The following is a 22950-nucleotide window of genomic DNA, read 5'->3' as shown; positions in this document are numbered from 1 at the left end:
TCTCTCAATCCAGACGTATTCCAACAGATCGTCCAGAGATGGGGTCTCCCGGAGGTCGATCTTATGGCTACCCGACTCAACGCCAAGGTAGGGACCTTCTGCTCCCTGTACCAGGAGGACGATCCCTTGGCAGTGGATGCCCTGTCCATCCCTTGGAGGTTCAGGCTGTTTTACATATTCCCTCCAATTCCAATCATACCAAAGGTATTGATCAAAATAAGACAGGACCAAGCCTCGGGAATAGCTATAATCCCGTTCTGGCCAAAAAGGGCTTGGTTTGCTCAGCTCATACAAATGAGTCAGGGCATATATTGGAGGCTTCCCCCTCTCCCAGACCTGGTAACCCAAGGAGAGCTGAGATGCCAGGATCTGAGGAGACTCAACCTGACAGCCTGGAGGTTGACCAGTCCCTATTGAGGAATAGAGGACTGTCACAAGCCGTCTTGAAGACCCTATCCAGCACCAGAGCAGATTCGACTAACAGGAACTACCGTTGAATTGGTAACATCTTTAATGCCTGGTGTCTGCAACGTCAAGTGGACTCCACCGATCCCAACACGGAGGCAATCCTGGACTTCCTTCAAGACGGGCTAGACAGAGGTCTTGCTGCGGCCACACTCAAAGTACACGTAGCGGCCCTGTCCGCCTATCTGGGGAGGCGTTTGTCTCAGGATCCTTTAGTGAGCACCTTTATTAAAGGGGCAACTAGGCTGAGACCGGTGGTGAACACCCCTGTCCACCAATGGGACCTTACTCCGGTCCTGAACGCTCTATGTGACCAACCATTTGAACCTCTGGAAGAGGTCTCCCTTAAGTCGCTAACCGGCAAAATGGCGCTGCTATTGGCAGTCACAATTGCCAAACGGGTTAGTGAACTACAGGCCTTGTCTGCTGAAGAGCCATACACTATCTTTTTTTCTGACCATGTGCAGCTTAGGTTCCTCCCGGGGTTTCGTCCCAAGGTACCATCTGCTGCAAACAGGAACCAAACAATTTCCCTTCCAGTATTTTTTCCTTCCCCTTCTTCACCTGAAGAAGAAAGATGTCACAAGCTGGATGTGGTCAGATGCCTGCAGATCTACCTGCAGCGCACTCGCCCTTTTAGGCGGGCCGAAAACCTGTTAATCAGCTACACGGGGAAAAACAAGGGCGCCAAAGCCGCCAAAGCTACAATATCCCGGTGGGTTTCCGAGACTATTAAGGTCGCCTACACCGCCCAAGGGCTGCCGGCTCCATCTTTTCTTCATGCCCATTCAACCAGGGCAGTGTCCACCTCTCGGGCAGAGAGGAGTGCCTGGTCTTTGGATCAAATATGTGCAGCTGCCTCCTGGGCATCTGAATCCACCTTCATCCGGCATTACCGCCTGAAGGACCGGGTGGCAGATTCCACTGCCTTTGCTCAGACCGTTTTAAGCTCGGTCATGGAATAGTCCCACCCATCTTGGGGACCTACTTGCTATATCCCCACATTGTGCCGCTGGTACGGACGACAGGGAACAAGTGATTATGAAGATAATCTTGTTTCCCTTAGTCCTAACAGCGGCACAAGATTTCCCACCCTGGGAATCATATCTTATGTATAAAACTGTATGTAATGTTATGGAGGTACTTTTGTATTCACACGCAGAGGGGAGGTTCTTGTGCCCTTTTATAGGGCCAGCCACGCATTTTGATTGGCTAATTAAAAATCCGCCTGTCCTACCAGCACACAGGGGCAGAAATACCCCACATTGTGCCGCTGTTAGGACTAAGGGAAACAAGATTATCTTCATAATCACTTGTTCATGACTTTAGCTTATAAGGTAAAATAAACCCTAAAAAATTCCATTAGGAGACTATTGTGAATCTTACAGATTTAAGGTATCTTTGGGCCCTATGCAAATGGAGAATCCAGACCAAATATTTGGTCTGTGCATCCTCAGAACCTTCCACTCCAATTCAGTCCAGAGATCCAAACTCCATGCATGCTAGTTATCTACAATACTAGGAGACTCTGCCTCACTGCGGATCCATTGTCCTGTATTGTATATTGCCAGAATCCAGATCTCTGAACTAAGATTGGGCCAGGAAATCCAACCAATGTACAAATGTATTGGATTGCTATGTGTGCATTGTGCCTTACACATGGCAGGTTTTCCATGTACATGTTAGCTGTGGCAGTGATTTATGTTGGTATAGTAATTTAGTCATGTTCTTTGTGTTGGACAAAATACAGCAGCCCTGTCGTACAGAAGCATAACGTATTCTTCAGTCTTTTGTTTAGCACGGATTATCACTACATTCACCGATAGTGACAGGAGCTTTGGCAAGGCACAGGATGGAAACGCGAGTATTTGGACTTATATTTATATTAGTAAATGCATCTAAATCTAATAATGCACAAATACCCATTGCAGTATGTCTTCATTGCTAAAGGTTATCCCTGGAACATTTGAGAATTTATGTCACTTTATTGGATAGATATGTTAGCAGAAGGTCATAGTGTCAGCCAATGGGTTAATCTAACAATGATGTTCCTCATAGAGCAAATCATTAGAACAATCGTTTATGAATAGAAAACCACCCACATGCCTCCACATATTGCCACCCCCTCCCCTTTCTCCTTTTATCAGCTGTAATTCTATGGAAAGGATTCTGGGCTGCAGTCCGAACGCTTTGCATGGCCTCCTGTATCACAGCGGGGACCCAGCCAGCATTACCTGGCCTGTAAAAGCTTCTTTGCAGTTCTACATTACAGCTTTCTGTGAAGTACTATTAGAGTAGAGAAACACCCACCGAGAGACAGAAAAGAGACCATTTTACTGCAGAGGGATAGACTAAAGTAAAAGGGGCCACTGTTACAACCCCATAATTCCTGCTGGGTCACAGGACAGAAAAGGTATGCGTCTATCTGACTGCTCATAAATACAGGCTGAATAAAGAGCAGTGAGAAAGGTTGTAGAGACCTCTGCAGTCCTGAATAGTCATGCACCAGAAAACCTTACACGATGGATGTGTTATTCCACCGCATGTCCACAAAACACAGTGAAATAATGTGCTCTATGTCAGATCAATAATCTTATAAATGGTGTATTAATGGCAGGACAAAAGGGAGAAGGATGAGGAGAAGTGCATTATGGGCATATGTGGCTACCGTGCAATTAATGATAGTGAATTGATGGTTATTTATTCCCCTTTACATAAAAGCTATTCGCTCATGTATAGGCGTCTACAGTGCTGAGAGTGACGGCTTCTTCCAGCTCCGCACACACAATATTCAGCAATCCTATTCTTTCCCACACTCTGATAAAGGGTTTATGATTACCGAATCCTATCCCTTTTACTTGAGGTTTTTTCCATGTTTGTTAACCCTCATGAATGACTGATATAATGTATCTTATCTATTATGATGAAATTATTCACATGCCATAATGGGGGGAATTTATTAGGCTTAGCGTTTTCTACATCAGTCACCACCAATGAATTAATAAGAGGCTCAGGCTCTTAGTAAATATGGCGCACAACTGTGCACCTGAGTGGAAATCTGTGCCAGTCAGGAAATGCTGTAGTTTTCCTGTATAAGGGTAAGTTCACACAGGGTTATTTGGACCAGAACCTGAGGCGGAGGTTGAGTAGCCGCGACTGAATTCCAGTGCACTGCACCGGCATCCAGTCCTGCACTTCACTCCGGATTAGGTCCAATGAATGGGCCTAGTTGGGAGGAGGGAGTGTCTTCAGGTCAAATCGCGAGGCGAAACGGCCTGAAGAATGAGCATCTCGCTTCTTTTTCCAGGAGCTGGAACAAACCGGCTCCTGGAAAGGCTCCTGAGCAGCTCCCATTGATTTCAATGGGAGCAGTCTTTTTGGTCATGGTTTTGAGAGGATTACGGCCTCAAAATCCTGACCAAAAAACTCAGTGTGAACTTACTCTAACTCTTGTCAGTTTGTTTGTTTTTTTAATATAGATTGTGAGCCCCACATAGAGCTCACAATGTACATTTTTTTCCCCTATCAGTATGTCTTTTTGGAATATGGAATGGAAATCCATGCAAACATGGGGAGAACATACAAACTCCTTGCAGATGTTTTTTTTGCCCTTGGCAGTATTTGAACACCAGGACTCCAGCTCTGCAGTACTAACCACTGAGTCACTGTGTGGCCCCTCTCGCCAGTTTTCTGATGTGAGTTATAACAAACAGTTCAGGCTGGTGCATCTCTGCCACACTCTCCACCTCCCTCCGCTCACAAAAACTGGTGAGCGAGGTGAAGAACAAGGGATTTGGCACATCTTTTCTGCAATTAAGAGCAATGCAATTACACTAATTGATAAATATCCCACAATATTTAATAGAAATTGATCTAACAAATCTGCATCCTTTTACAAGGCTGCCATTCATCATTTCTTTACCGCATACAGCCAACGTTTCGAGGCCATGGCTAAAGGGCAATGGAAAGTGGAAGACACACACACACACTGGCAAGTGTTAAGTGGCAGAACGTGGGCTCTGCTAGGGAGGCAAGGGCGATAAACTTAGTGACAAGTCTCTGCATGGATAAGAGAGGACTAGGGGAGCACAAAGAGGAAGGAGTGAGAGGATGCCCAAAGAGGGAATGCAGCCTAAAAGTGGCTTTGTGGGGCAGGAGGGAGTCAGTAGGTGTGCTAACTATTTCTGGGTTCTTTAAGCTTCTGTTGCTGCTTAGCCTCAAGACTCTGTGAACAAGGACCCAGCAGGAGTATCATCGTAAGTCTCGGTCCTTTCTCCATGGCAACTTCCCTGGAGATCCTGTGCAAAAATTACTATGTTTTTTTTTCTTCTTTTTTTAATAAAATACAGCAGAAAGGCCGCTTTTTTAAAAATATTTGTGACTGTAGTTCCTTGTTAACAACCCAGATCCCATCGTATGTAGCCATGATGAAGTAACGTTTAGTCCATCCACTTCCAACCCGATTTTTCTTTACCTGGATAAATAAATACTCAACACAAGGAAGTGGAGTTGAATTGGCCACAGCAGCCTTTTATTAACAAACAAGAAATTAACAAAACACATTCAGTGTAACAAATAACCCGTAATTCCTTTAATGACTCAGGAGGTCCTCGGAGCCTACACACTGGCCTTCTGCCAAATCCCCTTTTATAAATTACTCCCAATCACCAAAGTGATAAAGGATCCATCCTTAAAGATCCAGAATGTCCTAAGGCCAGCCCAAAAATGTTTTCCCATCCATGCCATTATCTAATTGGGGAGTCCAGAGCCTCCAGGCCCCCCGCTCCAAGTATACCACAGGCATTATAAACTCTGAGGGCCCCCCGCCTGCCTGCACTTACACTTCAAACCCACCAATAGCTGCTGTCCATTCGTCATGTGGGCCCTCCCCTCAGACCTCGCCTCCAGTCCGTCCCCTTCTAGACATTTGAAGAATCCCTCATATAATAAGATATAGAAATATACTATAGCAATAATTGTCTATTAATATAGTAAAGTTTATCAGTATTAGTTACAGTATAGTCAGACCATTTTCTTCTCCAGTCATCTTATGCTGCCTTTACCAGAATTTACAGCCGTCACCTAAGTCGTCTTCATTTAATGTTTTAAGAGATTGAGAGAATTACAGTAAAAGGAAAGCAATCCAAAGTGTGTTTTGACATATCATGGGAACGTGTCAGTAGATCAGAAATGTGTCAGTAGCACCTAAACACTTTTGCCAGCTCTGCCAATAATAAAAATCTCTCATACAACATTGTAAGAAAACCGTCATTGATTTAATTTGCCCTTTGCTTAGACTGCAGTGTCAGAGATTTTCATTGATGGATTCTTTGAGGAGACTTGAAGAGATTTTAGGGCTCTGAGGCTTAAGGCTAGCTATACACGTATCTTCTGTGCATGGTAAGACTCCTAGATCTCTAATGGGAGCCTAGCTATGGTTTATTCCCGTCTCCCCAATGATATAAACATGCATGCAAAGCTAAGTGTGCATGTTCATGGTGGAGCTAGGTTTACTCAACCTCACACCCATATATATATATATACACTCACCGGCCACTTTATTAGGTACACCATGCTAGTAACGGGTTGGACCCCCTTTTGCCTTCAGAACTGCCTCAATTCTTTGTGGCATAGATTCAACAAGGTGCTGGAAGCATTCCTCAGAGATTTTGGTCCATATTGACATGATGGCATCACACAGTTGCCGCAGATTTGTCGGCTGCACATCCATGATGCGAATCTCCCATTCCACCACATCCCAAAGATGCTCTATTGGATTGAGATCTGGTGACTGTGGAGGCCATTGGAGTACAGTGAACTCATTGTCATGTTCAAGAAACCAGTCTGAGATGATTCCAGCTTTATGACATGGCGCATTATCCTGCTGAAAGTAGCCATCAGATGTTGGGTACATTGTGGTCATAAAGGGATGGACATGGTCAGCAACAATACTCAGGTAGGCTTTGGCGTTGCAACGATGCTCAATTGGTACCAAGGGGCCCAAAGAGTGCCAAGAAAATATTCCCCACACCATGACACCACCACCACCAGCCTGAACCGTTGATACAAGGCAGGATGGATCCATGCTTTCATGTTGTTGACGCCAAATTCTGACCCTACCATCCGAATGTCGCAGCAGAAATCGAGACTCATCAGACCAGGCAACGTTTTTCCAATCTTCAGTTGTCCAATTTCGATGAGCTTGTGCAAATTGTAGCCTCAGTTTCCTGTTCTTAGCTGAAAGGAGTGGCACCCGGTGTGGTCTTCTGCTGCTGTAGCCCATCTGCCTCAAAGTTCGACGTACTGTGCGTTCAGAGATGCTCTTCTGGCTACCTTGGTTGTAACGGGTGGCTATTTGAGTCACTGTTGCCTTTCTATCAGCTCGAACCAGTCTGGCCATTCTCCTCTGACCTCTGGCATCAACAACGCATTTCCGCCCACAGAACTGCCGCTCACTGGATGTTTTTTCTTTTTCGGACCATTCTCTGTAAACCCTAGAGATGGTTGTGCGTGAAAATCCCAGTAGATCAGCAGTTTCTGAAATACTCAGACCAGCCCTTCTGGCACCAACAACCATGCCACGTTCAAAGGCACTTAAATCACCTTTCTTCCCCATACTGATGCTCGGTTTGAACTGCAGGAGATTGTCTTGACCATGTCTACATGCCGAAATGCACTGAGTTGCCGCCATGTGATTGGCTGATTAGAAATTAAGTGTTAACGAGCAGTTGGACAGGTGTACCTAATAAAGTGGCCGGTGAGTGTATATACACACCGTATTTTTCGGACTATAAGACGCACCCAGGTTTTAGAGGAGAAAAATAGGGGAAAAAAATTTTCAGGCAAAAAATGGTAAAATATTTAATGTACGGGAGTTGTAGTTTTGCAACGGCTGCAAGGCCACATTGACAGGTGACCCTGCAGCTGTACGGGGATGTATAGGGCGTTTTTTTTGTGGGGCCAGGTGTACTTTTTAGTTATACCATTTTGGGAAATGTTTATTGCTTAGATCACCTTTTATTTAAATCAGAGGCAAAACGGTGAGAAAAACCCGGTGGTTTGGCACTTTTGATTTTGACGTTCACTGTACATAAAAATATTAGTAGACTGGGCATTTTCAGACACAGGGATACCTAATGTATATGTTTCACAGTAATGTTATACTTTTATATGTATTCTAGGGAAAGGAGGTGAACTTTTATTTATTTTATTTTTTATTATATTTTTTTAAGTGTTGTTTTTTTTTTTTTTTTACTATTTTATTATCCCCCGCCTAGGGGGCTTGAACCTGCAATCATTTGATTGCAAGTCCCATAGACGGCAATACAAGTGTATTGCCGTCTATGGGAGATTCTATACATTACTATCGCGGAGTGTCATAGACCAGCCGCGATAGTAATATATATGTATGACAAGCCTCGGAGCCTTCATTAGGCTCCCGGCTGTCATCGGAACAGGTTGGCTCCTGCGGTCTCGCCGTGTAGGAGCCAGCCTGCATCACTAAAGGTATGGGGCCGGTGGGGACCGGCCCCGGGGCTAACTTTAAACTGCCGGGACCTGCGGAGGAGGAGCGGATTTGCAGCATGGCCGCGCTACTGCCACCGCTGGTTTTCTTCAGCGGCAGCAGCGTGGCAATCTGCAGGCCCCGGCAGCTAAGACACTCCCAGGCATCTGCTGTAATAGACCAGCGGATGCCGGGGAGTGTTTTAGCTGCCGGGGCCTGCAGTATTGTCACGCTCCTGCCGCTGAAGAAAACCAGTAGTGGCAGTAGCGCGGCCATGCTGTAAATCCGCTCCTCCCCCCACATTCGGACTATAAGACGCACCCTCATTTTCCTCCGAAATTTGGGGGGAAAAAGTGCGTCTTATAGTCCGAAAAATACGTATAGTATATATACGTAAATACGTAAAAATATATAGTGTCCATAGATGTGGAAATAATATAGCCAAATAATACATCAGAATGATGCTATATACTGTATATTAGACAGACTGGGAGAACATGTAACTTGCAGTGACGGGGAATCTATCAGGTCTGAAAATCCTGCCATTTCATTAATCGTTCTATCTAGTATCCTTTAATAGGAGCAATAACATGCCTTTGTGGACATAAACTAATGAATCAATGCAGAGATAATTATTGTATTTTGTATATGCAAATCAGCCTGCATCCTTGAAATACATGAATAGAACCCTGAACATGGCCATGGTCGTGTGCAACCGGCCTAAGCTAAATAATAAAATCTGGCCTATCCCCCTCCTTAGTAGATCACTGCTGATACTCACTGGTTCTGTCTTGACCCATGTGATGGGGTATTATGTTATATTTTTACTGTTTCTTGTGATAGTTATTTTGTGTCCATGTATTTGTGTTGTCTGTCCTGATGTCTATTGACTTATACTTACCGTATATACTCGAGTATAAGCCGAGGCCCCTAATTTTACCACGGAAAACTTATTGACTCAAGTATAAGCCGAGGAGGGGAAATGCAGCAGCTACTGGAAAATTTCAAAAATTAAAATGGTCGGAGTTTTTGGGTGCAGTAGTTGCTGGGGAAGGGGAGGGGGTGTTTTGGTTGTCTGTCTGCCCCTTCCCTGAGCTTGAGGACTGGGGTTTTTTCCCCCTACTTGGAACTCAGCCTGGCTGAATATAGGGTATCTGCAGTGCTCCTATTATCCCCTTCCGACGGAATAGGAGCATTGCAGATCCCCTATATTCAGTAGACCGGGCACTTTCAGATACAGGGATACCTAATGTGTATGTTTCACAGTAATTTTCTACTTTGAGGGCAGGTTCACTCCAGCGCCCGATCTCCGTTATACAGGTTTCCATATCTTGCCCGAGAAACTGGGCAGGAGACTGAAATCGGCAGGCAGTTTTCAAACCCATTCATGGGTTTGAAAAGTGTCCGCTGGTTAGCGTCTTCTGCTCTCTGCTGCGAAACAGGTTTGTTTGTTTTTTTCTTTACTGGACACAAAGTTGGACGTGCAGGACATTGTGTCCGGTAAAAGAAAAAACGGTTTCGCCACGGAGAGCAGAAGATGCTCACCGGCGTCAATGAATGTCGGTTTCGAGATTAGGTGCTGGTGTGAACCCGCCTTTATATGTATTCTAGGGAAAGGAGTGATTTAGAACTTTTATTTATTATATTTTTTTAAACTTTTTTTTTTTTTCACTATTTTATTAGCCCCCCCGTTTTGCCGTCTATGGGAGATTCTCTACACTGCTATTACGGATGGTCATAGACCAGCCGCAATAGTAATATAGCGATGACAGGCCTGGGAGCCTTCGTTAGGCTCCTGGCTGTCATCAAAACAGGTCGGCTCCTGCAAGCTCGTCGTGCAGGAGCTGACCAGCAACTTTAAAGGTATGGGGTCGGTGGGGACCGACCCCGGGGCTAATTTTAATCTTGGAGGGGGAGGGCATCTCCAGTTGAGTTGCTCCATTCTTCCTCTCTTGTGGGATCCTTAAGAAAGAACCCCTCCCTGACATCTCCTACATAGTGTACTTGCATAGATGATCACTGGATCGGGTGGATTAAAGCTTCAGACAGTGACTGCCAGAGTGGCCATGTTTCTGGGTGCCATAACGGACCAAGAAGCAGAAACCAGCGAGGGACCAGCGAATGGGAGTTGTAGATAGAGCAAAGTGAGTCTTTTTTTTAGTATTATTTCTTTAACCCATTCTAAATGATCTATACACATCCACCCTTCCCAAAAATCTTTTGAGTAAGGACACACTCAGGTTTTTTTGGTGCAGTTTATGAAGCCAAAACCAGTTGTGAAGCATTAAGCGTAAGAACTTATACAAGACAGGTTGTACTTCTCTGTTTATTTTTAATCCACTTCTGGTTTTGTCTTCAAATGAAGCATAATAAAAACTTGAACATGTCTCCTTACCCTTTTATATTCATTCATAAATGGACGCCAGAACCATGGATGTGCAAAGCTGATGAGATATCCCTTGTATCACAACCTGACCTGTGCATCAGTGATTTTACCTTTCCATGAAATAAAATCCTTCCATAATTGGAGAAGAATCCATTGTGTGTACACCATGAATTAGGTGTATGAAGACAGTAAGAGATCTGGAACCTTGACTTGTCCCATGTCAGAGGACAGCATCATAGTCTTCTGTACACACAGACAGAGATAGAGAAGCAGCTCAGCAGAACCTCATCTCCACGTTGCGCAGAGATGAATGTTTTTGTCTGGCTTTCCTTGCTGCAGAGATATAAATCAGAGTAGCGATCCAGCTACATTGCTTGTGAGGAAAACAAGCAGCTCGTATAGAAAATGTTCTTGTGTAAAGGGGAAGGAGGTTATATGCAAATACTCTGTATAACATTCCTCCTGTACATGGCAGTGTTACAACAGTAATAAATCCAGTGCCAGGGCTGCTCTCACAGTGACTGTGGCACCGCAGACGGTCCCCGTATGTACATAGAGAGCCACGCTGTTTACATGTGGACCGTAACGCAATAATAACCTGCGTATATATATATCATGCCAACATATTCCACAGCACTTTACAATCAGACAATGCAGTATGCAAAAATAGCATACCAATAAAACACCTATTAGCAATGAAACAAAAGGAGGGAGGACCCTGCCCGTTAGAGCTTACAATCTACATTACCAGCCGCATTAATGAGTACATGTATATTCATGAGAGAATATTTGTCTCCAGCTTTTGTGCACTGCTCTGGAGTTAGGAAGCTTGGCCTGTGAATATTAAGCAGCTGTAATTATTAGCAGCGCTAATATATGTGAGCCTGAGTCAGCTGGGTGCTGCGGTGTCAGGAGCGGTGAAGGGAACAGATGCAAAGTGCTAAAATTCTCCACATTTGTTAATTGCAAAATGAGAATAAAATGGAAAATGAAAGTCTAAGTGTGGAAGGTCAAAGATACGTGAGGCGATCTTTCTTCCAAGCTGTCTTCAGGCACGTTCTCATTGGCAGCTTGAGCCTGGGTTGCTGTCACAGCTGCTTCTCCTCCTGGTCTCCTGCAGTGATACATGACTGCCTCTAGTGGTCAACTGCAGGATCACAAAATACTATACGCTGACCCAAGCAGTGTCTGTCTCTCCACATGTAGAGATATGAGTATTCGTCACTGCAACGTTACTTTTTGTAAATGTTAAATTTGGAGCCACTTAGATACATACAGTATAAAAAGCAATGCTGTAATATAGTCTGGTTATCTAAATTACTCTCTATAGCAGCAGGAGGGAAGAAAAGTGTTGCCTTGTAACGTCTAAGAGACTAAGTACTTACACACTATTTTACTTTCCCTCACCCACCAAAAGTTTTATAAGCAAATAAGATAAAACTTTTGGTATGTCAAGGAAAGTAAAATGGCCTGTAAGTACTCAGTCTCTTAGAAGTTACAAGACAGCACTATGGTCTTGAATTTTCATCCCTCCTGCTGCTATAGGGAGTGATTTAGATAACCAGACGATATTGCTTTTTATACTGTATGTACCATTTATCTGAATGGCTCCAAATGTAACATTTACAATAAATAATGTTACTAAAAATATTGACAGCACTGAAATACATTCATGAAAACCCAGACCATTAGGGAATGTTTCCACCTGGCAGATTTGTTAAAGAAATTACTTCTACTTAAAATCCATCCCATACAGTCGCCATCTTTGTCGATTATGTAAATTTAATGGGCAGAAAAGACAATGAACTGTATGACCCTGAGCATCAGGTTATGGACAGATTTACTAAACCGTAGGTAAAAAGATACACTATAAGGCTAAGTCTAGTGTTGTGGTAGCACAGCATTTTGGCATTACGATGTGCTAGGAAGAAGTTGAGAGAGGGAAGGATGTAAAGCTCACCTTCCACAGTTGGTCTATTGTACAGAGAAGGGACAAACACCTCTTCTGACCTTGCCTTTTAGTGAACCACTACTTGACATAGTAAGGGTAATTATTTGTTATAACATGTGTTACAATGTACATGCACTATGTTATATGACAGGGGTCGCCAACCTTCGGCACTCCGGCTGTTGTAAAACTACAACTCCCAGCATGTATACTTGTCTGCTATTCTTGGAGCTCTCATGGAAGTGAATGGGGCATGTTGGGAGTTGTAGCTTCACAGCAGCTGGAGTACCGAAGGTTGGTGACCCCTGTCATAAGATGTGTTAGGTATATGCTCAATTCACTTTAGTGAGTGCAGGTTATCATATGGTTAGTGTTGTGGCATCTTCTGGAAGCTACATCACACGATGATTCCCTGGAAACAGAGATGAGTTTTGCTGCTTGTTGCTATCCCATGGTGGAACTCAATGATGTCTTGCATTATATTGACTGCCTAGGGTGAGCTCACTACTTAAGGGCCATTCATGTGCTTCATTGGGGCGATACAGAGAGGAGGCTTATAGGAGCTGAGGTCTATTTTCTGTTGGAAGACTGCTTGGAGAAGGTAACATCTAATGAAGCCTGGTGAGCTATGATAGGCATATGAATAACTTGTAGGGTAGATTGGGACACTTCTAGACATCAGTTGCATCAGTATACTGTCACACCTCGTTGAACATCTGGTGATCGCAGGTCCGGGGTGATGGGCAGTGTATACCTGTGATAGCAGAGGAGTGTTGTTCATCGCCGTAGTCCCATGGGCCTGTGCTAGTAACATTAACATTACACTGTGTCTTTCTCCTAGGAAGACCCCTCTATCCCAACCTCTACAGTACAGAAGAGAATTGCAAAGCCAGGTGTTGTACATGTGTACTTTCTCCACCAATGGAACAAACAGGAACCTACAGAGAGCTTGGGTGGCAGCTCTGTAAGAAGTGACACATTGGCGGGAAAAGCAATGCCAACTGCATTGAGCACTACAACATTTTGCCACCATCCCAGTGCCGCAGTTGCTCACCAGTGTCTATTTACATGCATTGTGATAGTACCTTCTGCATTCCAGGTTAAAGACATGAAAACTTGGTTGAGCTAATGAACAAACTCAGTATCATGTACTATAAGTACTAACAAGGCTCTGTCAATGGACAATTAATCTAACACATATCCATCACTGGAAAATTTGGAAATCGAGAGACCAATGATTAGAATTATCGCTGTAGTGTAGTATCTGGCACAGCGTGATATGAAATAGTTGTCATTGCAGTCTATTCAATTATATGACTTTATCCACAGGCATAACACACAGGCAGGTGTGAAATGGGCATTTCATAGTGTAGATGCTGGCTATTGAACTTTCACATCCTATCCAAAAACAAGTTCTCTATACAGTATTCAGTTTGTGTTTTCTGTACTACCAGCTTTTATATTTCTATGCTTTTATTTGGTATTAGTTTTCATTTGTACACTACAGATGGCTCTGTTCACATATGCATCATAGAAGCAATTATGTTGTGCTGGATCCATAACAGGTCTCAAAGGTGCCCAACAGCACCCAATGACTTATAATGGAGGCTCTTAGGGTTCTGTCATTGTTTGCATGGTATTTTCCTGGCAAGGATAGTGCTACATGCGGCACCTTTCTTGACCTCAAATCTGAACGCAATAAAAAGGTAACTCCAGTACCATTTCTCTTGTGGCACCTGGTGATGCCGTGGCTTATGCCAGGACTTTAGGAGAGACAATCTCCCCCAGTGTTTCTCAGCAATTTTAGTGCTACACTGCAAATTCGTGTACAGTTACATCTATAAGCTGTGCCCTCAACATGCACGGGTGGTAGCATTCTTCTGCAAATGTCAGTATTGAGATGGAACTTCTGTTCCTACTAGATAAACCCTTTAAATGCCACGGTCTATAGCCTTGGGGGCCCCACAAATCACTCTCAAATTCTTTGATCCCCGTTCTGATTTCCTTTAATAGCTGATACTCTATGGGTTAATTTATGACCCCTGTCCTCTGGTGAGATGAAGTGAGAAGATGCAAGCAGGTTGGGGTACATGTTGTGTAACCAGAAAGTGACATACTTTTTATCCAACTTGTTATATAAGTAAATACTATATCCAGCAATCTACTGACACTTGTAAATTCTGTGGGGTTTTGTTTTTGGAGAATTCATCACATTTTACATCAGACAGACAGTATTACAACAGAAGTTAATACCTCTACAGTTAACATCACATAACACCCATCATTACATCCACTCAGGGGCATACATAGAAATCATGGGATCCCATAGAACAACTGAGCCATATTAAGCCGGAAAGGGCGGTTTGTGACCAGTTTGGAAGTGCCATCCGACCGTGAAGAGTTAATCCGCCAGCCTCGTATATTGGCCGAACAGACCGTAGTGCCGTGCCAGTAGAATATTAGAAGTGCATGTGAACCAGTATTTAATTTTGAAACCCTTCACATTTATCTATTTTTTATTGTTCACTGTTTATTATCGCCATATCGCGGAGCACCTGTAGATGGCTCGCGGAGCACAGTTGGTCTAGTTTAAAATAAAATTAATACTTATATCTCATAGAAAGGCAATAGTAAATGATCTGTGCTTTGTAGATGTGGATTGAACAGTCTGTAGATGTAGTTTAGGCTTAGACCCCACATCAGTGGTCATCACATTTTTTCCCGAAGCACTCTTCACAGAAAGTTCGCCGAGGTTTTCACTGCAGAATTTCTGCTTCCGTTATATATGTAGGGAAACCGCTGGCATTTTGGTAGGTATAATTGACATGCTGGAATTTCCAAAATCGCGATAGTTTTGGAAATCACAGTATTTATGCTGTGCGTATTTTTCTGCAATGTGTGGACGGGATTTGCTAGTAAGACTAGCTGTAAAACGCTACGGTTTATACCTCTATGTTTATGCCACGTGGGGCCCCGACCTTACAGGGAAATCAACACTGTATCATCCCTGTGTTTCATAGACGTGGAATGAACAGGTTGCTTGTCTAGTTTATAGTGAAGTCAATCTATATTCCACATATTCCAATATATATTTAGTTTTTTTGCTACTTCACCTCTGATAAAAATTTTAATAAAAAGTGATCAAAGCAATAGACATTTCCCAAAATAGTAAAACTAAAAAGTACACCTGGTCCCACAAAAAAAAGACGCCCTATGTGTCCCCGTATACAGAAATATAAATATGGCGTGTGGCTGCTTGTTAATCCTAATGGCTGCTACCTAACCTACAGAGTAGAAGGTGCTCTATGAGACACTACACAGCCCTCTAGGCAGTGGCTAACACCAACTGAGTTATCCAGGAAGATCCTCCAGGCTAAAGACTTGGTATTCCTCACAACCACAAAGCTCCCCCTAACTGCTAGGAACCCAGAGCGACCAAGGCCTTGCATTTTATATATACCTGCTACAGGGGATAAGCAGGTATTGTGTGCACTTGCTCATAACAGGAATACATGGGATTCTCTGATGGTTTAGATACATCACCTTTTGATACATTTGGAGCAAATCACTCCAACTATCTCCTTTACATAGATGATTCATGCGGGCAGTGTGCGGCAAGCACACGGACCCCATCATAGTCTATGTGGTCCGTGCACTTTAACTGCACAGCGCTTGCAGTTGCGCTTGTATTCCGCCCTGGGGGTCCTCATGCGGACTCCTTCTGGACAGAACACATAAGCTAGTGTGAACCGACCCTTAGTATATACCAGTTACTGTGGGCCACTGTCTGGTAAAGCATGCTTTGTTTAGTGGGCTCCTCTCCAGCTTTTGTTATAGGGCCCGTAGTCTATTCCCTATTTTTATGTAAGACCTTCTGTCTCTCTTGTGTTCAGTTGCTTTTGCGGACTGAAGGATGCACAGTTTTTCTCCCCCATCAGGGGTACCAAACCCTATAACACCGAACCCCATGGTTTTTGCAATGTAACCTACAACAGGACTTGACATTGTAACATCCCAATGACCAGAGTGATGTAAAGCTACACTTTATTATAGGCAGTATCAGCAGCCACATCTAGTGCTATTTCTGGAATACTGAATGATCCCTCTCATCATGGTCACTGTGTAAGGAAGAATCCAGAAAAAAGACAAACACCACAACGTAGATTTTTTTTTTTTGAATTGGCAACATTGTAATGAAATTATTACTGGCCCTTTAAATTAAATAATGGTCACAGTGACTGAGAGGTCAGGAGGTTAGGTATGATGGATGGCAAAGAACTTTTTCTGTTCACTTTGACCAGTCCTACCATTGTCCTGAGATGAAAGCCACTGGACCCAAAGATCCAGAGGAAGGCGAAACAAATCCCCCGGAGAGTTATACCTCAGGGGGGCCAAAAATTCCTTCCTGACTCCAGAAATGACGATCGGATATCTCCCTGGATCATATTAGACCTGCTGCCTACCCCAGCGAATCCATCGTCGTCCTGTCAAGTGACACAAGATGGCTCAGGTTAAGAGCTGTACACATCCTACACCCATTGTGACATCATGGAATGTCAGTGATGTCATGTGCCCTGTGATGTCATGTGGTGTCTACAATACAGCAGAGATCAGCACCGTAAGCCCTCATGTACATGATCACCATTACAGATTTATAACAGTGATTGCACCAATATAAAAATGTATCATATCCCAACATATAAGCCATGATATATCGTGATACATGACACACACACACACACAAAGGGACCTGTTTTGCTATAATACATATCACCTACTGTACTAAAGGAAATACAGCAATAAACTGAGATATGTGACCTGGTGAGGATGCAGTTTTCCCCAGTGATAACAGATGATGGGTGGGGGTATGAGCTGCCAGACTCGTAACCATCAGTTTACCGCCAGGGAATCCTCATGTAGAGCAGGGATTGTCCATATGAGGGATCACCTATAAGGCCGGGTTCCAACATGCCCATAGCTGCACATTGTCCATAGAAGCAGATTTCTTATCTTTCTTGTAATGAATTGTTTTGGCAATCAGAGTAAGAAATACATTGCACAGGGCTCCATAGGCCGGGGCCCCACGAGGCAAAAAAGGTGGCATTTTACAGTCCCTGCAAAGTGTATGGGATTCTAGAAAATCCCAGCCACACATTACTGAAAAATACACGCAGTGGAAATAAGGCGAATTCCAAAACAGTTGTGTTTATGTTAACTGCAGCATGTCAATAATACGTACAGAAATGCTGGAGGTTTCCCTATAGGTATAATAGAAGTAGAAAGTCTGCATAGGTTCTGTGAAAAGCGCTGCAGGAAAAAACACAATGCATTTCTGTCACGGGTTTTCCCACAGCGATTTTTTCACTGACTCCCACTAGGTGGGGCCTTAGCCTAACTGAGATTTTTTGATTATGGGGATAACGTCTATCCTTAGGGAGAGACCACCTTCTCAGGTGTGTGGAGACTTATACAGCCATAGTTTCTCCACTGCAAGGGAACATGGGAAGAATATGCAAATCCGTCTCCCAAGATGTAAACAGGGAGACAGTGCCTCTGTTATGCTGCCCTCTATAGCAAGCACCCTGAACATCATGCCCGACTTCCCAGAAGTCTTCACTGCATAATGAGATTTTTTGGGAAGTTACATAAGATGTGCGCAAGGCCTCAGCATTGAATGAAGAGTTACATATCTGGACATATTGTACTGTCCTCTTCAAGAAGTCAAGCTGAAGTGACACAAGAACGGTACACGCTCAATACCAATTGTGATGTCACCTGGCGTTTATGATGTCATGTGCTCTGTGGTGCAATGTGATGTGTATAGATTTACATACAGAGCTAGTACACATGCAAATATTACATGACACTCGTCCTCACATTTCAAGCAATGTAACCCACATTAATGCATTATCCAATAGTAGCTTGTTGTTTATCCATTGCTTTTGACTGTTTCTATTCTGGGATGATCTTAATACATACCTCCCAACTTTTGAAGAACAAAAAGAGGGCCAAAATGTGCGGCACAGCAAATTTAGGTTTTCCCACTTTTACTTGACTCCACCCTTTTTCATTCATTTTTTATGTGCCCCCACGTAGTATAATCCTCCTAAAGTCACCCAAACATTATATGTCCCCACATTATAATTTTCTCTTCCAAGTGTCCCACAGTATTAAGTCCCTCTCCTGGTGCCCCAGTATAAACTGGTGGAAACTAGAGGGGGATACTGGAGCAGTTGGAGGGGTCATTAACCAGTGGGGGTAGTTGGAGGGGAACAATAAATTAATGGCAGCTGAAGTGGGACATTAAACTGGGGGTAACTAGAGGCAGACAGGTCCCACTCCAGCTCATCCCACGGTTTAATGTCCCCCTCCATCTCTGCCCCTAGCTTCATGTCTCACATCCATCTATGGCCCCAGTTTCATCTCCCCCGTCATCTCTGCCCCCAGTTTCATGTCCCGCGTCATCTCTGCCCTGTTTAATGTCTCCCCCTCTATCTCTGCCCCCAGTTTCATGTCACCTCTCCATCAGTACCCCCAGTTTCATCCCCCCCATCATCTCAGCCTCCAGTTTTATCTCCCCCATTATCTCTGCCCCCAGTTTCATGTCGTCCCCCTCCCCTTCATTATGTTTCCTCCTCAATTTGCACTCAAGGTAACTTAATAAACAGTGATACTCACTTATCCTTGCTGCTCTGCAGCTCTTTTTGCAGTCTCACTCACGGAGTTGTAGGTGTGATGGGAGTGTCGTCATCACATCGTGCCTACCTCACCAGGAGCTGGAGCTCAGCGGTAAAGCAGGAGCTGTATGCCAACAGCTCCTAATTCACTCACCTGTATGTGACATGCATCCTCCTGATATACATCCCACCGACCAGGACCACAGGACACAACTCAGAATACGTGAATGTCCCACAGAATCCAGGACAGTTGGGAGGTATGCTTAATATTCTGCTACCTGGCTCTACCCTTGTACTAGAGCCCTCTTGTACCTGTGAGCCAGGAGTATGTGCCCACACAGTAGCAGATAGAGAGATAGGGGCTCAGGGAGCAGGTTACTGGTTGGACTGACATCTAGGTGTCATCTCAGCTGCCCAGTGTGTGTGCAGTATATAACAATGTACTGCAGAGTTTCTTAGCAATATTACTTAATAAAATACTCATAGCCTAGTTGAGATTCTGTATGATGAGTATGCATATGAAGTATAATTGGTGTTCTGTCCTAATGGTTGTGGTGGGGAGGGTCCCTCGGTAAGGGCTGGATTTCCCAAGCCATTTGGTGGCTCTGGATGAGTGTATACTGTAGTGGACGAGAAGGGATGATGAGTACCAAGGAGCTTTAAGACATTGGTGCCCACTAGAGATTAGAGAGTACTATTCGAATTGGTAGTTTAGAATAGCACGCTCCCATAGGAATGAATGGGAGCGGCCTACGCACAGGGGGTTAAGCGAGAGGACGCTGGCCCCGGCCCATCACCTTAGGGGACCTGGTGGGTCGCTGCTAATTTTTTAAAAAAAATTAGACTATTCCCTGCCAGTGTAACTCTAGCATGTATCAGGCCCTATTTCCTTATCAAGCCTTGCTCCTGTCCACTGCCGCCTCCAGGGGCGAATCAAGGGCCGGACTTAGCGGAGCCCCGCGGCGCGGCCTGGACCTAACAAAATGGTCCCGGTCGCAATGTCCCGATTTCAACTCATCGGCGTCCTACGGACGGAGAACGGCATGACACTGGGGCAAATGAAGGGGGAGAGAACGGCATGACACTGGAGCAGATGAAGGGGGGAGAATGGCATGACACTGGGGCAGATGAAGGGGGAGAGAACAGCATGACACTGGGGCAAATGAAGGGGGGGAGAACGGCATGACACTGAGGCAGATGAAGGGGGAGAATGGCATGACACTGGGGCAGATGAAGGGGGGGATGGCATGACACTGGGGCAGATGAAGGGGGAAGAATGGCATGACATTGGGGCAGATGAAGGGGGGAGAACGGCATGACATTGGGGCAGATGAAGGGGGCAGATGAAGGGGGGAGAATGGCATGACACTGGGGCAGAGACGGGGGGGACATGAAACTCTGGGCAGATAAAGGGGGAGAATGGCATGAAACTGGGGACAGAGATAGAGAGGGGGACATGAAACTAGGGGTAGATGAAGGGTGTATATGAAAATGGGGGAGAGATGGAGGGGGGACATATAATATACGGGTGACTGTAGGAGGATTATACTGTGTGGAATCACATGAAAAATGATTGAGAATGGGCGGAGTCAACATAAAAGTGGGCGGGGCCTGATTTGCTGCGGCGTGCTGTGCGCGCCGCACGTTTTATTCCCTCTTTCTAGTCTTCAACAGTTGGGAAGTACAGGTTAGAAGTGCGAGACCTGGAGTAAAGCTGTGTGCATGTGACCTTGTGTAACAGTGTCACCCACAGCGCCCTGCCCCTTTAAACTGATATAAAGCAGTGAAGAAAAATGGCTGGGTTGCTATGGAAACCTGGAGTAAAACTCTAATATGTGGTACTCTGTGCAGAGCCGTGTATCTAATCCTCCAGCGTGTGGTATTGTGTGCAGTGGTGCGTATCTAATCCTCTAGTGTATGGAATTGTGTGAAGACGCGCAAATCTATTCCTCCGGCTTGTGGTACTGTGTGCTGACTAGTGTATCTAATCCGCCAGTCTTGTGGTATTGTTTGCAGCAGCGCGTATCTAATCCTCCATTGTGTGGTATTGTGTAAAGACGTGCGTATCTAATCCTTTGGCATGTGGAACTGTGTGCAGACACGCGTATCTATTCCTCTGCGGTGTGGTACTATGTGTTGAGGTGGGTATCTAATCCTTCAGCATGTGGAATTATGTGTAGATGCACCTATCTAATCCTGCGGCGTGTGTAACTGTCTGCATTGGCGTGTATCCAATCCTCCGGCATGTGGTATTGTGTGCAGTGGCACTTATCTAATCCTGTGGCGTGTCGACGTCCGTATCTAATCTCCAGCATGTGGTATTGTGTGCAGTGCCGCGTATCTAATCCTGATGCATGCGGTATTGTGTGCTATGGCACGTATCTAATCATCTGGTGTGTGGTATTGTGTGAAGACGTGCAAATCTAATCCTCCGGCTGGTGTGTGGTACTGTGTGAAGACGCATGTACCTAATCCTCTGGTGTGTGATACTGTGTGCTGACTTGCGTATTTAATCCTCTGGCATGTGGTACTGTGTGTAGACACACATATCTAATACTCTGGCATGTGGACCAGTGTGCAGATGCGTGTATTTATTCTCTTGGCATGTTAAACTTTGTGCAGACGCATGTATCTAATCTTTCGGCATGTGGAACTGTGTGCAGACACACGTATCTAATCTTTCGGCTTGTAGAAACGTGTGCAGACGCGCCTATCTAATCCTCTGACATGTGATACTGTGTGCTGACCTGTGTATCTAATCCTCTGATGCGTGTATCTCAGCTTGGATATCAGTGTTGGATTGTACATGCAGAGTGACCGTGTGTATTGCAGTTGGAATACCAGTGAAAGACTTGCAGGTTTGTTTTGACTAATGGGGGTCAGGGTTTTGGGAAAGTTGTATCTCCGGAACGGTACGTCCGAGTGAGTTGGGTTCTTGTCTTAAACCTTCCTGGCTACCTGAAGTATCTGTGTGCCAAATTTGGTGAAGATCGGTCCAGTTTGGTCGCGCATAAAGAACGAACAGACAGACAGATAGGAATTCATTTTTATAATATAGATGGTGGAATGAACACATATTCCACATATGTAAACATGTAGTAACTTCCTGTGCTTCCTAGTATGGAATGAACAGGTGGTCTGTCTCGTATTGAATAAAAATGGTGTCACAGATTATTTACTCCCTTCCCTGCACAGGGCATGCCTAGAAAACTCTCCCAAAGACCTCAATGAGGCCATGACTGCTGTAAAGGAGATCATCAAATGCTGTTGAAAGAGCATAGAAGCTCAAGCATGTTGGTAATCACCATAATCATGTACAGAAAGTAGAATTAAAAAATAAAAACAGATTTGACATTAACAAACTGGTGATACATTCCTTTTAAGATTCTAAGTAATAAGTGAGAAAACTGGAGATCTGCCCCTCCAATCAGAGGCAGATAGTGTCATGGCTACGAATGCCACCTTTTGCCTGCTCCAGCCTGACACCGCCCTCCTGACAGCACAGATTGTATGTAGCATATCAGGCACCAAAATAAATAGCATTGATTACTCAAGAATGGTGGGTTCTAGAGAAAAAAATTCCAACAATGCTAGATTTGGTGGAGCATAAGTTATTAAATATGTAAAGATCTGGAGTTGGAGGTGGTGAAAGGAGAGGGGTGGGAAACCAAGAATAGCAACTATGTATAATTGCTGTACTTTTGCACATTAATAGCACATTTCATGGAATAAAATGTGGCTACTTTAGAAGAGCCAGAACTACTGTTATTGCTGAGGTTGTGGACTTGTTTTTTGCAGGGCGGGTCATTTTTTTTAAATATTACTATGAATATAATAACTATTTCTAAATTATAGTAGCTCAGCTAAGGTTTCAGGGTGTTTTGACAAGTCTGCAAAGTGTTTCTAATAGCAACTAGAAGACCGCCATAAGAAAAAGCAATATAATGTATGCAAAAAGTTACTTACTTTT

Source organism: Leptodactylus fuscus, chromosome 5 (assembly GCF_031893055.1).
Source record: "Leptodactylus fuscus isolate aLepFus1 chromosome 5, aLepFus1.hap2, whole genome shotgun sequence".
Taxonomy (NCBI): domain Eukaryota; kingdom Metazoa; phylum Chordata; class Amphibia; order Anura; family Leptodactylidae; genus Leptodactylus; species Leptodactylus fuscus.
The sequence above is the reverse complement of the archived record's forward strand: the minus strand, read 5'-3'. Positions refer to the sequence as shown.